The sequence below is a fragment of the Gymnoscopelus braueri genome, assembly GCF_963280865.1.
Source record: "Gymnoscopelus braueri genome assembly, chromosome: 10".
NCBI classification, from domain to species: domain Eukaryota; kingdom Metazoa; phylum Chordata; class Actinopteri; order Myctophiformes; family Myctophidae; genus Gymnoscopelus; species Gymnoscopelus braueri.
The window spans coordinates 37818636-37830744 of record NC_137611.1 but is presented as its reverse complement, the minus strand read 5'-3'; the positions used below and the strand labels follow the sequence as shown (position 1 = coordinate 37830744).

General features: G+C 42.3%; 1 protein-coding gene across 1 annotated transcript in view; it reads left to right on the top strand.

Annotated features, from left to right (window-relative positions):
* Window positions 1-474: 474 nt before the first annotated feature.
* ptprfb (protein tyrosine phosphatase receptor type Fb) overlaps window positions 475-12109 on the top strand; it is a 195314-nt gene continuing 183679 nt past the window's right edge. The window contains exon 1 of the mRNA XM_080440620.1: window positions 475-994. The gene's annotated coding sequence lies outside the window, so the exon portion shown is untranslated. The remainder of the gene's footprint in view (window positions 995-12109) is intronic.

Sequence of the window (12109 nt, the reverse complement as noted above, 5' to 3'; positions counted from 1 at the left end):
AGCATACCTTCGTTCATCTCAAATCCTTTGTCAGGGTTTTAAAACCCCGGTCTGTAGGGTTACATTTATCATCTACACACTGTGAACCCCTGCAAGGTGATAGCAAGGAGTAGTGTTCCCTCTATAGGCCCAACTCAGTCTGCATATAAAACTGATGACTAATGTACAACAATTTGGTGAAAAAGAAATAATGGGGAAAAAAACATGTTCTGGGTTTATAGCTTAATTAGTTTATTGCACACATTTTGGACGTTATTAAGACTTAATGGGGGGTGATGAATGGACACAACAGAGGCGAATCCGAAAATCCTAGTGTGCCCAACCTGTGTGTGTGTGTGCGCGCGCCAGAGGAACGGGAGAACGAAGCGTGACTGGAGAGAGAGAGAGAGAGAGAGAGAGAGAGAGAGAGAGAGAGAGAGAGAGAGAGAGAGAGGGAGGAACCAACTCCTGCCTGCCTGGCTTCTACAGCTCTCTCTCCGGGAGAGTAATATGCGAACGAGTGTGTATGTGTGTTTGTGTGTGTATATGTGTGTGTATGTGTTCGAAACAAGAAACTGTGAAAAACAGCGTGGTAGAAATTGACTCAAAAAATAATTAGTTGTCTCGTCTGATAGACAGACCAGGCAACAACCAGAAAAACAAGAAAATAAAGCCGTTCCTTCCAGCAGCAGCGAGAGTCGGGACTGGAGCTTGCCTGCCTGCCGGGAATAGAACTACTGTGTAGACACGACCGCCGTACCGGGATTTTGTACCTACCTACGTACCGCGTGCTCCTCGGTCTCACGCTGCTGGACTGGACTCGTATCTCTTTTTTTCTCCACGTTTTCTCTCGTCTCGTGCGGTTGGGCTTTTTTTGAACTATCGTATTTTTATTTGAAAAAGTGGATTTTCACGCTGCACGCTGAAGACGGGACTTAAAAACGAAGTGCCGTGAGAGAAAAGAAAAGAAGGGGCAGAGAAATGCTAACGGCGGACACGGAGTGCCGGGGATTCAGTGAGTATATGCTGCCGTTTAATATCTCTCTCTCTCTCCCCGTCTGTCTGTCTCTCTGTCTGTCCCCCCATTGAACTTGAAGCGTTCACACTCCGTAGTGCGACGGTGTCGCTTGCCGACAAGAGAACTGCCGCGCAAGCTACTTAAAAGCTACACAAGGACGACGGGGTATTCATATTACACGTAAAAGACTCGCTCGTAGAAACTGTCCTTGTCGGCGAGCGACACGACGCTCGCCGACAAGGACAGTTCCGTCGTGCGAGTCCGAAATAACATGAGAGGGAATTAGTTTTCTCGTCTTGTCCAACTCTTTGGGAAAGCGATAGCATTTTCGCGCATGGTTTTTACACATGTCCAAATATTGTGGGTAAAAAAAAAAGAGAGAGAAGAAAAAGGGTCAGCGCTGGCTGGCATTTCATGGGCTGGTTTCAGCTCATCATCATCATCACACACACAGCCACGCATGCAGTTCGTTGCTTGTTTGTTGAATACTGTTATAATGTGCAAATGAGAGCAAGACCCTGCTAGAAGGTGTCACACTGGCTGACATGAATGCAATGCATGGTGTTTTCTGTCACACAGCCAGGCACAGCAACTAACTGTTGGGAAGAAAAAGCGGTCCATTTTCTAGATGCATGTGCACATACACGGTGAATTAACATGGGCAGTGATTGTATAAAAAAAATATTTAAAAAAACAATATTGAGTGGTCTTAAGGTCTGGAGCGTTTATTCCCCCAAAGGATACATTACACGCTATGATAATGTTCTCAGTGAAAAGTGTGCGTGTGTGCCTGTGCGTGCGCGCATTTTGTGCACAGCCCTTGTGGTCTGGTCAGGAGCCGTGGTGGTGATGTGTGTGTTTGGGGCTGTGCTGGCTTGTGGGCGCAACAAGCTCGTCATATAGGATTTGTTCCAATTGCTATATAATAACGATATAGCCGTGTATTTTACTGGCTTAATGTAATTATGTCATTTTATTCCTCCAGTGAGTGTAGCAGACAGTAGCAGCAGCTCTAGGTCAGTCTTCTTTTCGGGTGAGCTCCATGCAGTGTGTGTGCACCCCCCAATAAAAACAAGGGCACCATTGTTGTTTTTCACTGTTTATTGATACCTATTCCATCAACTGAAGTGTGTGTGTGTGTGTGTGTGTGTGTGTGTGTGTGTGTGTGTGTGTGTGTGTGTGTGTGTGTGTGTGTGTGTGTGTGTGTGTGTGTGTGTGTGTGTGTGTGTGTGTGTGTGTGTGTGTGTGTGTGTGTGTGTGTGTGTGTGTGTGTGTGTGTGTGTGTGTCGTTGCTAATTCCCTCCCATGTCATGTTTGTGTCATCACTAAATCACTATCCCTGCAGTACCGGCTGCAGAGAGACAGGTTCGACACCACACACAACCAATTTGTTGTCTGCAGTTGAAAGAAAGCAAGACTTTCAAAATGTGAACCATTAGTGAATGCAATTTTTAACACATTTTTTTTTGTGTCATGCTGCACAGACTTTGTCCGCTTCCTGACATAGAATAACTTAAAGCTTTAACAAGATTTAAAAATCAGGGAGGGTGTCTTCACTGAGGCTATTTCTCGGGAGAGGTTTTCAGCATTGCATCAGTGCAGCTGCAGCCTTCTTTGGGTTTATTTAAAGAACAGATTGGAGACCGGTTCTGCTGGGCGCTGTTGAGTGACACTGTGAGGTAGTCTAACCCTCCACCACCACCACCCACCATCCATACATGACACAGATTATAGCCATTGTGCACAGCAATGTGGACAGCCCTAGCTGTGAACCAAACTATAACGGGATGACAAGAGAACAGTATTAGTTTCTTGGAATTGCATCAGAGGCTTTATGCAATTGAATCTTACACCCATACTGCATGTTAAGGTTTCAAGCCTTATTCACATTCTTACGAGTTGCAAATTAAATGACTGAGGTTTTCCATTTTGCCAGATATTATCCAGTATTCTATAGACTACAATTGTTCGAGAAGGCCTCTGAGAAATGCCCTACAAAATGTCAGTAGGTGTAAGGTGTTTAGATTCTTGTAGAATACTGTAGAATATGGGTGCTTATTTAGAGGCAGTCTGTTGCAGAAGCCATGTCTTTTATTTCATTACATTAGGCAAGTGATGTTCTCTCCTGGTTCTCTGGATTTGTGCCAAAAAATTACCTCACCTATTTTCTGCATCTTTTTGTTTTGTTGTTTACATATTTATACTCTTAAACCCACGTTAAAGGTCATGTTTGTTTCTGAAGATGCAGGATTTTGGCCCTGTCAATCATGCTAGATCTGTGCATGTTTGAGACCTTCACTGAATAGGCAGATAACAAATTCATTCAGTTAAGAAAAAAATAAATAATTCCTTTTGTTTGGAAACATGACGCATTCCTCAAGTCATCAGCAGTATTTTAGATCTGAGCTAGTTGAAGAGTGAAATTGTTCAGGCTATAAGGGATATGACTTATTTAACTTAATCCACACTGTTCCCAAGGGAGTACTGGATGTCCCAGAATGCATCTCCTCCTCCCTGTCATCTTTTCTCACTCGCCAAGAGGGTCAGCAGTCTAGCCAATCTCTCCGTTGGGGATGGTTTTGAATACAATGAGGGAAATTGGTGTCACTTGCCAGGGTATTTCCCTAGCTACACATGCAATCCCCAACCCCCCTGCAGAAACACACAGTTACCATTAATTAACTGTATTTTCTTTGTTGTTTCACCTGTAGCGTTGTTTGATGTTAATTAAGCATAAATTTGCTACATTTATGGCCACAGAATCCAGACTGTGTGATATCTTAATGGCTATTGTTGAGACTATACCTCACTAGCTTGTAACTTTCTTGGCTCTGTTTTGTCTAGCTGCTGTGCTGAGTCTGTATCCCAGTGGACTCTGGTTTCTGCCCTCGTAGTCATGGTTGAACAGACATGCCATAGCCAAAAGTAAGCCAAGTGGACGATTGGGATTTGGTGCTTCGTCCACTGCTCCGTGCAAATCGATTGACCCTCTCACCTGTTTCCTCGTACACTTGAGAGAGCAAGAGAGGAGACAGAGATACCACCCTGGCCTGCAGCACTACTATGGCAAAAATATTTCCATGGTTTGAAAAATAATTCTAATCCACTGTTATGGCAGTTAAATTCCGTCAAAGTCAGTGTGGAGCTGTTGCTGATTTCTTTAAGGTCAACCCCCCCCCCCCCCCCCCCCCATCACGTATAGCGCACCTCTCCATATACTGTATTTACTATCTTCAGCTGTTTCTATCTCAGCTTGCCAATAATTTTTTCAGTCCAATCTATGAAGATCTTCAGATTTTCCTCAGTGCAGTATGACAAAGCTCATGTCAGATTGTACAGCCATTTACTGATTGGCTTAATTTCAGCATGATGTGTTTGCGTGTAGCAGGCCATGTCCATCACCCTCTCCTCACCACTTCTAAAATGGCTGAGTGAGTACACAGTGAAATCTAAAGTGTTAGCCTAATTTATTCATTTGTAACTCAAAGGGTGTACAAATGTAACCAAATAGCATTAACCATGTAAATCCTATATACGTAGTTGACTGGGATCCCCCAGTGGTCTATACTCGGTCCCCTCATTTCTCTCCGCTTTACACTAAATCTTGTCACCGATTGCGTCGCAATGTGACAGGTTGTGAGCTTATAGATCTGTTATTTTCACATAATGTTTGTTCGCCTATTATGACATTCCCATAATAGGGACGCTAGGGTTCATGTGGTTAATTATTTCTGAGTTAAATTAACAGGCAGGATTTTACAATGTAACAGTGACAGAGGCTGGTCCAGTAGTCTCCATACGGATCTATATGTGCTTGCATACGTGTCTGTGTAGGGTATTTCCTAGCAAGCCCAGACTGGGGCTGTTAGCCAGAGCATCTGCCTTAGCTTCCTCATTTGCTGGTTGCTCCCTGGCAGGGTGATTGGCACTGTTAAAGAGCCTCAGCCCTCTGTGGCCACACGCTGAAAAAACCACTCGGCACAAACCTCTCCCAGCTGACGCTTTCTCATGGTTTCCATATGGGCAAAATCTGGGTAATTTCAGGGCCCTGGAGTTCTAATGAGAGGTTTTGCCCATAGTGTGTTGGTCTGTGGTGGGCGGGATCAACGTTTCTGGGGTTTATGAGGGATTATAAATGCTCCGAGACGCCTCGCTGGCCCACTGTCAGGGCGTTGGCACAGAGGAGCCCAGAACTCTTTTTTTAATCGGACAAACTGTTTTGAACTGGTTGTGATGGGGCTCTGGGGCATGGCAGATAAAGAGGCCAGACTTTAAACCGAAGTTTGCATCAAAGGCTGAAGATTGGGTAAGCTACTGAAGGCCACATCCATCAGATAGAGGATACTGCTTGAAAGAAAAAACTGAGACACATATACGTTAGTTGAAGACATTATGCTTTTCCCATCAGTTCTGAATATAATACATCTCACTTAGTTTGTCAAGTAGGATGCCTTAGGCAGCTGCTATTGGCCTATTCAGCATCCCATCCCCACTTAAAGACAAGGCGCTCTCAGTAACACGCATGGTGGGTTTTTAACAATGCCTGTTTCTTAATGTCAGCAGCGCAGAGGGAAGGGTGATTTAGTACACTGTCGACGAGGGTAATGCAGGAGCAATTTGACTGCTGATTGAAACCAGCTCTCACATTTCAGAGTCCACTGGTGGCATTATAAACCATTTACACTGATGTTTTACAGGGCATCCCTGTATTTGGGGTAAGTGGAAACAGACACAGGATCCCAAAATGGCCTGAGCCGCTCCCAGTGGCCTATTTTTAGCCATCTTTTATGTGTGATTTTCTTTCTTTTTCTTTGAAAGATTATGTAAACGCCTCCAAGTTAAGCTAGCGATGACAGTGAAAGGTCAAATTGTAGGTTAATCATATGTCTGGTTTTCATTTTTGCTGAATGACCCCCACACACACACACTCACAAAACCTTACATACCCAGATTTCTCCCAAAACATTAGCCGTTTTGCACATACTGTACTGGCTTCGTTGTTCGTTTTTTTCCTCCTCTTTTCTGGAGAACTGGAGTCAAAATCCTTGAGGGCTTGTTGCTGTATAAGTAATATTCCTATAAATGAAGTATGCATGACTCAATGTGTTGTAAGCTGCTATTAGTTGGCAAAAATTGCTTCAAATTAGACTAAAGCCAAAAAGGGAACTCCTTGCTAATCTGGGCCTGAGAAAGATAGAGATGTGTTGTTTGTCAGTACTAGTTAAAGAGGAATTTATGGCAAAAATAACTACCTTAGTGTGTACACTTAGTGTGCTGGAGAAAAAAGCCAATATTAGAGATAATTAGCCCTGACATTTTCAAAAATGAATGAGCACTGTTACAAAATCAAATGACAGAATAAGTAACACTGCTGCCCCTACAGTATTTTCAGTATTTTTCCAGTCTCTCTTAGGGAGTAGGTTGTTAACAAGCTAGATTAACAAGCTTTGCATGAGATATTAATCTGGTTAGTGTTATGTATCATGAATGTGACTTTTGTTTGCATCAATCTCAGCTCTGTGCCAATTTGAACCACTTTCAATCCGGCGTCCCTATTTTGGGCATGTCATTAGAGGTGAACATTTTCCAAAGTTTTCCAAAATAGTTAAGATAGGAGATCTACAAGCTCTCATCGCATTGCAGTGCGATGTGTTGCCTCACTATCCAGCAAGGTGTGTATATATATATATATATATATATATATATATATATATATATATATATATATATATATATATATATATATATATATATATATATATATATATAATTTTTTTTTTTTTTTTTCTCACAATAACTCAGGCCAATGCTGTAACAAGGCATGAGTCCATGAGTGTGCCCTTGCAAGTCAGCCGTAGCTTGCTGTACCTGATTGTGCACTCGGGACACACAGACGTGGCACGCCTCCAGATTACCTTTTAATGGCGCATACAGTAAGTTTGCACATGCATTTAACAATAAATTATATTTATACAATAATAAAAGACTAGACACGTCGCAATTCTGGGAAATTGCAAAGTGTGGTTGTGCCGACGCCGGTCGCCGGTCGCCGCCGCCGGGACTCGAGGAATACGCCGGGAGGAATGCCGTCGGAGGCCGCGCGACGTGCCATTCGAATTTGGTGCTGATCGGATCCTGCGTTCGTGATACATGCCGTTTTGATTTTAAGAAATCGGCCCCTCCCACTAAATAAATAGGCCCCTCCCACAAATGTAACGGGCCAATCATATTGTCACCTCACTCCTGAGATCACCTGCTTTTAATTTTGAGAGGAGTGATCCCCCTAAAAATCATGTTTTTGGATCAAACGGTTACATTTTGCGCATTTGTGGCGCCCCCTATGGATCAAAGTGGAAATGCTTTTGGGAATTTCTTGAGTGAACCACCCTTGACATGTGATTCAAATTTGAGATTGACCGGACGTTTCGTTCGTGATTTTGGGCATTTTTTGTAAAACAGGCCTCTCCCGCTAACTTTGGAAGCCAATTACGGACGAACGGTAAGGACAAAATTCCGTTGGGATATGTTTATCGCATGGGTCCAGAGATCACGTGTACCGATTGTTGTGGGATTTGGACAAAATCTGTAGGAAAAGAAGCAAAAAGTGTGTTTTGAAGAAAATTCAAAATGGCGGAAAATCTATCCTGACGCAAATGGGCGTGGCCTATATGGGGAGTTGCGTCGTGTCCCAAGGAATCTAGGGAAAAAAGATTTTTATTTTACAACCTACGGTTAAAGAGTTATAGGCCAAAACGTAAAGTGGGCTGTTACAGCGCCACCATGAGGCCGACTGGTGTAATTATTTTTTTAATAATTTCTGACTAAATTATGAACCTCCCCTCCCCTCCAACTGTAGCCCTTACGGTTTCTGAGAAGTTTTTTCATTTTCCCATTAAAGTGGATGGGAAAATGTAATGCACTAATAAATCAATATCAATTAAACTATGTAACCAATCTCTTAGCAAAGTACAAGTGCACGATTCCCGGTGAAGCCGGTCATTTTGACATATGGCACGAAATTGGGGGAAAAAACTGTGGGAGGAGTAGCGTGCCAAAATAAAGAATACGAAATAAAGCAAGAATAAAGTTTATCTATTACTATAGTCTGGTTGCCCTATTCTGGCAACCACACTAATAATATAAATACCATTAGCTGCTAGTCTTTGGCCGTGTTAATGAGCAGTGGAAAGTGACATTTGTGCTGTATTTTAGTGTCATGGTTGGATGTTGGCAACTGTAGGCCTACTTTGTTTATCAGACTGCAGTATGAAATCTAAACTATTTTGCAGGAAATAGGGTTCTTGACTGTTTGAATAGGCTATCTGTGACTTTCTCAAGATGCTCCAGTCATGCTTTGTTCTCTGGCTTTACTGCCAAGTTGGAAGTTCAGTCATTCTTTTTACCTTTCTTCTGTCAAATTTTGACAATAATGCAGTTGTTTGCTCAACTTACATTTCTGGCATGCATAAAGTGATTAGACAGCTGTATTAGATTTACAATGCTGCATACATACACAGTTCCATACTGTGGAGGGACAAATATATAGCATGTCTGAGAATGAGAAGTTGAAGATTAATTAAAATAATAAGAGTATTTGGAGTCAAGAGGGAGAGAATAATGACAAAACATCCAAATTGTGTGCAACACATGAAAAATTCATTTGCACCATTGAAAAAACTAACAAATGAAAGGCATTGCAAAATGTACCCAAAAGACCACAGACTGCAGTCCTGAATGAAGATGTCCACCCACCATTCTTTTTTTAATAAGCTTAGCTGGCACCAATTCACAATTCTCTCTTGAAGGCACCACACCCTCAATGTACCCTCAACTTTACACCAACTGGCACTAAGCCCAAATTCAGTCCCTGCAGATGTCTAAAAAATGACATTATTTTTTTGGCCACCGAATAGCTTTACCAATGCGAGAAATGTAGGCTAACCTGACTATGATATTCTACACACATCAGTTAGCTCGTCATTAGTATGCAAGGCAAAGCCTGTAGTCAGATGTAGAAACTCTCCCTATTCATCTGCCTTCTTACCATCTCAGATGGGTCCCAGATGGCTTTGCATTCTTACCACGCATGGTATCTAATTAAAACTTTCGATGGCCAAACACACAAAAAGTACATTGTTTCACTTTCCACTTGCCTTGTTTTATCATATAAAACAAAGAGTTTTTTTGTATTTTGTATTTTTTCTTTATACTGTATTGAATTGTGTAAAATCACTCTTGCATTGAACAGTACATGCACGGGGTGGGTTTCATCCAACCACACTTGTGCTCGCATGGTGAAACCTGTTACCTCTTTAGTGGATGGTAAGGTTACCCCCTGATGTTGTACAAGGAAACAACAGGAAGGTGCAACACGCGTGTCAGGGCTCACTGCCCCGGCTGTGTGTTTGCCCTGTCAGCAGAAGTGAGTGGATGACATGCTCTTTCATTTCAGACGGCACCGGTTGGGGACAAATGGAGCAACGGCTCACTGGCCAGTGTCATTTGTTTTGCTTGTCATTGTCAACTCTATTCTATTCTGGGGTCTCTTCTAATTAGAACACACACAGGAGCACATGGATGCACGCACACACGTCGCACGCACTTCAGAGCATGTGTACTGTAATTCAATGCCAGTTTTACAATTCCACACACACACACACACACACACACACACACACACACACACACACACACACACACACACACACACACACACACACACACACACACACACACACACACACACACACACACACACACACATGAAAGGCTGCGTGCCCACACTGATGCAGATGATCATGTGAAGGTCAAACAGCAGACAGTCTTATCAGGGCGGACTTAAATGTCACACGATACACCACCATGCTTCAAAGACGAGAAACTGTGACAAATTCATGTCGGTTATGTAGATTAAACATTGGGTGCGGTGAACAATACACCGAGTCTCTCATTCAGCACGGCCCGGATTGCTGCATTGCAAGAGAATTATTTAATGCCAGTGGGGCATGCAGGCACATGATGGTCTCTAGTGGATCTGTCCTTGGAGGATATCAGCCATGTTTGTTTGTTTTCTGGTCTTTTATCTTTTTTTTTGGTACTTACAGTACAATTAAACATGCACTGGTTGCAAAGACAATGTTGGCAAGTGCAAAGGTTCTATATGTAGAAGAATATTTCTTTGTATGTTGTCAGACACGGTCTTCTGTGGCTTGATGTTGTTGTTTTTAGCTCACACGTTGCCTGTCGTCTGACAGATAACAGCACTACAGCTTTTCTGTGTCTTTTTCTTTCTGTTCCTTCCCTCAAGGGGGTCTCTGTCCAAGCCATTACCATGGCTCTGGTACAAATCACTGTTACACAGGCCCATTGACAGTCAGAGCACGGGGAACTCGTGCACTTTCAGGTGCAGAAAGCGGCGCTGCCCATTAAGTTGGCTTCATGGTACCTGTACTACTTTGTCGAGCCACTGCGCCGTTTGCTTTTAGCCTACAGAAACAATATGTCCAGTTACTGACTTGATGTGTTGATTGTGGACTACTAGACCTGCTCCGCCCTGCAAAGGCAAACTGCAGCAACTATTTTCCTCTCTCCACTGACGATCATGATGTCACAAGAATTGTGTACAACCTAACACCGCTCACTTCAGCTGCACTACCCATGTTTCTGGCCTTAGAATTCCTGTTACTGGGTTACGGGATGACGACTGTAGGTGTGCTCGAGGAAAGCGCAAAAGTGACTGGCAGGAAAGTGCATCGCTTGCACTCGCCCCTGCCCTGCTGATGAGGCAGATGGAGGAGATTTTTAGGGAGTGGGTGGCGGGGTTCGTTGCCAGAGACGGGCGCAGATGACAGCTCTGCCTCCACAGGGGGCCACTACAGCTCAGGCTCCCAGAACACCCTCTGTCTTCCCCCTGACAGGGCCACCGTTCCATGACAGTCCATTAGTGTTGACAGCGTGTGACAAAAGGGGTTATGGTCAAGCAAGGAATGAATAGACAGGAAATAAAGAACAGCATGGCTGCGCCGCTTATTATGAATAATCATGTATTGTGATTTTTGTCTCCGTAATTAATAGGCTAATTGTAGAATGGCTTGCCAGTGATATTAGACTAGAGCGGATCATTTCACTTAGTATACCTGCTTTAGCCTACTCAGACATACTAATAGTAATTATTTTGGCATAAAGGCAAAATGAAATAAACATAAAAATGAAAAAAAAAAAAAAAAACATTTGTTCCCTAACTTATGGAGACTAATAATTGTAACTAAGAATTGTTACTTATTCACTTTTGGACACAGATATTTATTACTCTTTCACTTGTATTCCAGATTCTGTTCAAACCCTTCCCAACCCCATTATTTGGAATATTACTCCCCACTATATCTATAAAGCTGACCTGGTAGCCTTTGTAATGCTTTTGGTGAGGCGTCTACTATTACTTATAAGGAAAGCCCCAATCCCTGGAGGATAAAATATGTTATACACTTTATAGCACATCAAAGAATTAGACACATACTATTTTGAAGTCACCCACTGATATGTAGAAAAACTGTTTCCATACTTTCCAGAATAGTATAGGAATTTGTGTTATGTTATTTATCTATTTATCTGTATTTCTTTATAGTAATTGTTTATTAATTTATTTGAATTATTTCCTTTTTTTAATTTCTTTTATTTTCTGTCATCTAAGAATCAATGTCAATAATTGTTCCTTATTGGATTACAATACGTTCCAATACGGAACGTATTGTTCCATATTGGATTAATTAATATCAATAAAATTAATTATGAATCCCATTTATTCCTATATATGGAGATCTCTGTATCTCCATGTATGCTACCCTCCATTTTTTCTTATTGCCTGACTTGACTTGAATCCCCTGCTGGGAACTGGATTTATTGGCAAGTCGGTGTCTCTAATGTTGTTAAATGTTGTTATTAAATTAAAGCCAGACACATGACACCAATTGAAGGCAGGTGACTCCGATAAAGGTAAAGTAGGAATTCAGGATGAAAGAAGTCCTGAGCACTGGCTGGAAGAGGATGCTGTTCCCACACTGTTTGGTATAACAAATGGATGAAAGATTTAGTGAGAATATTCTCTGTAAATTG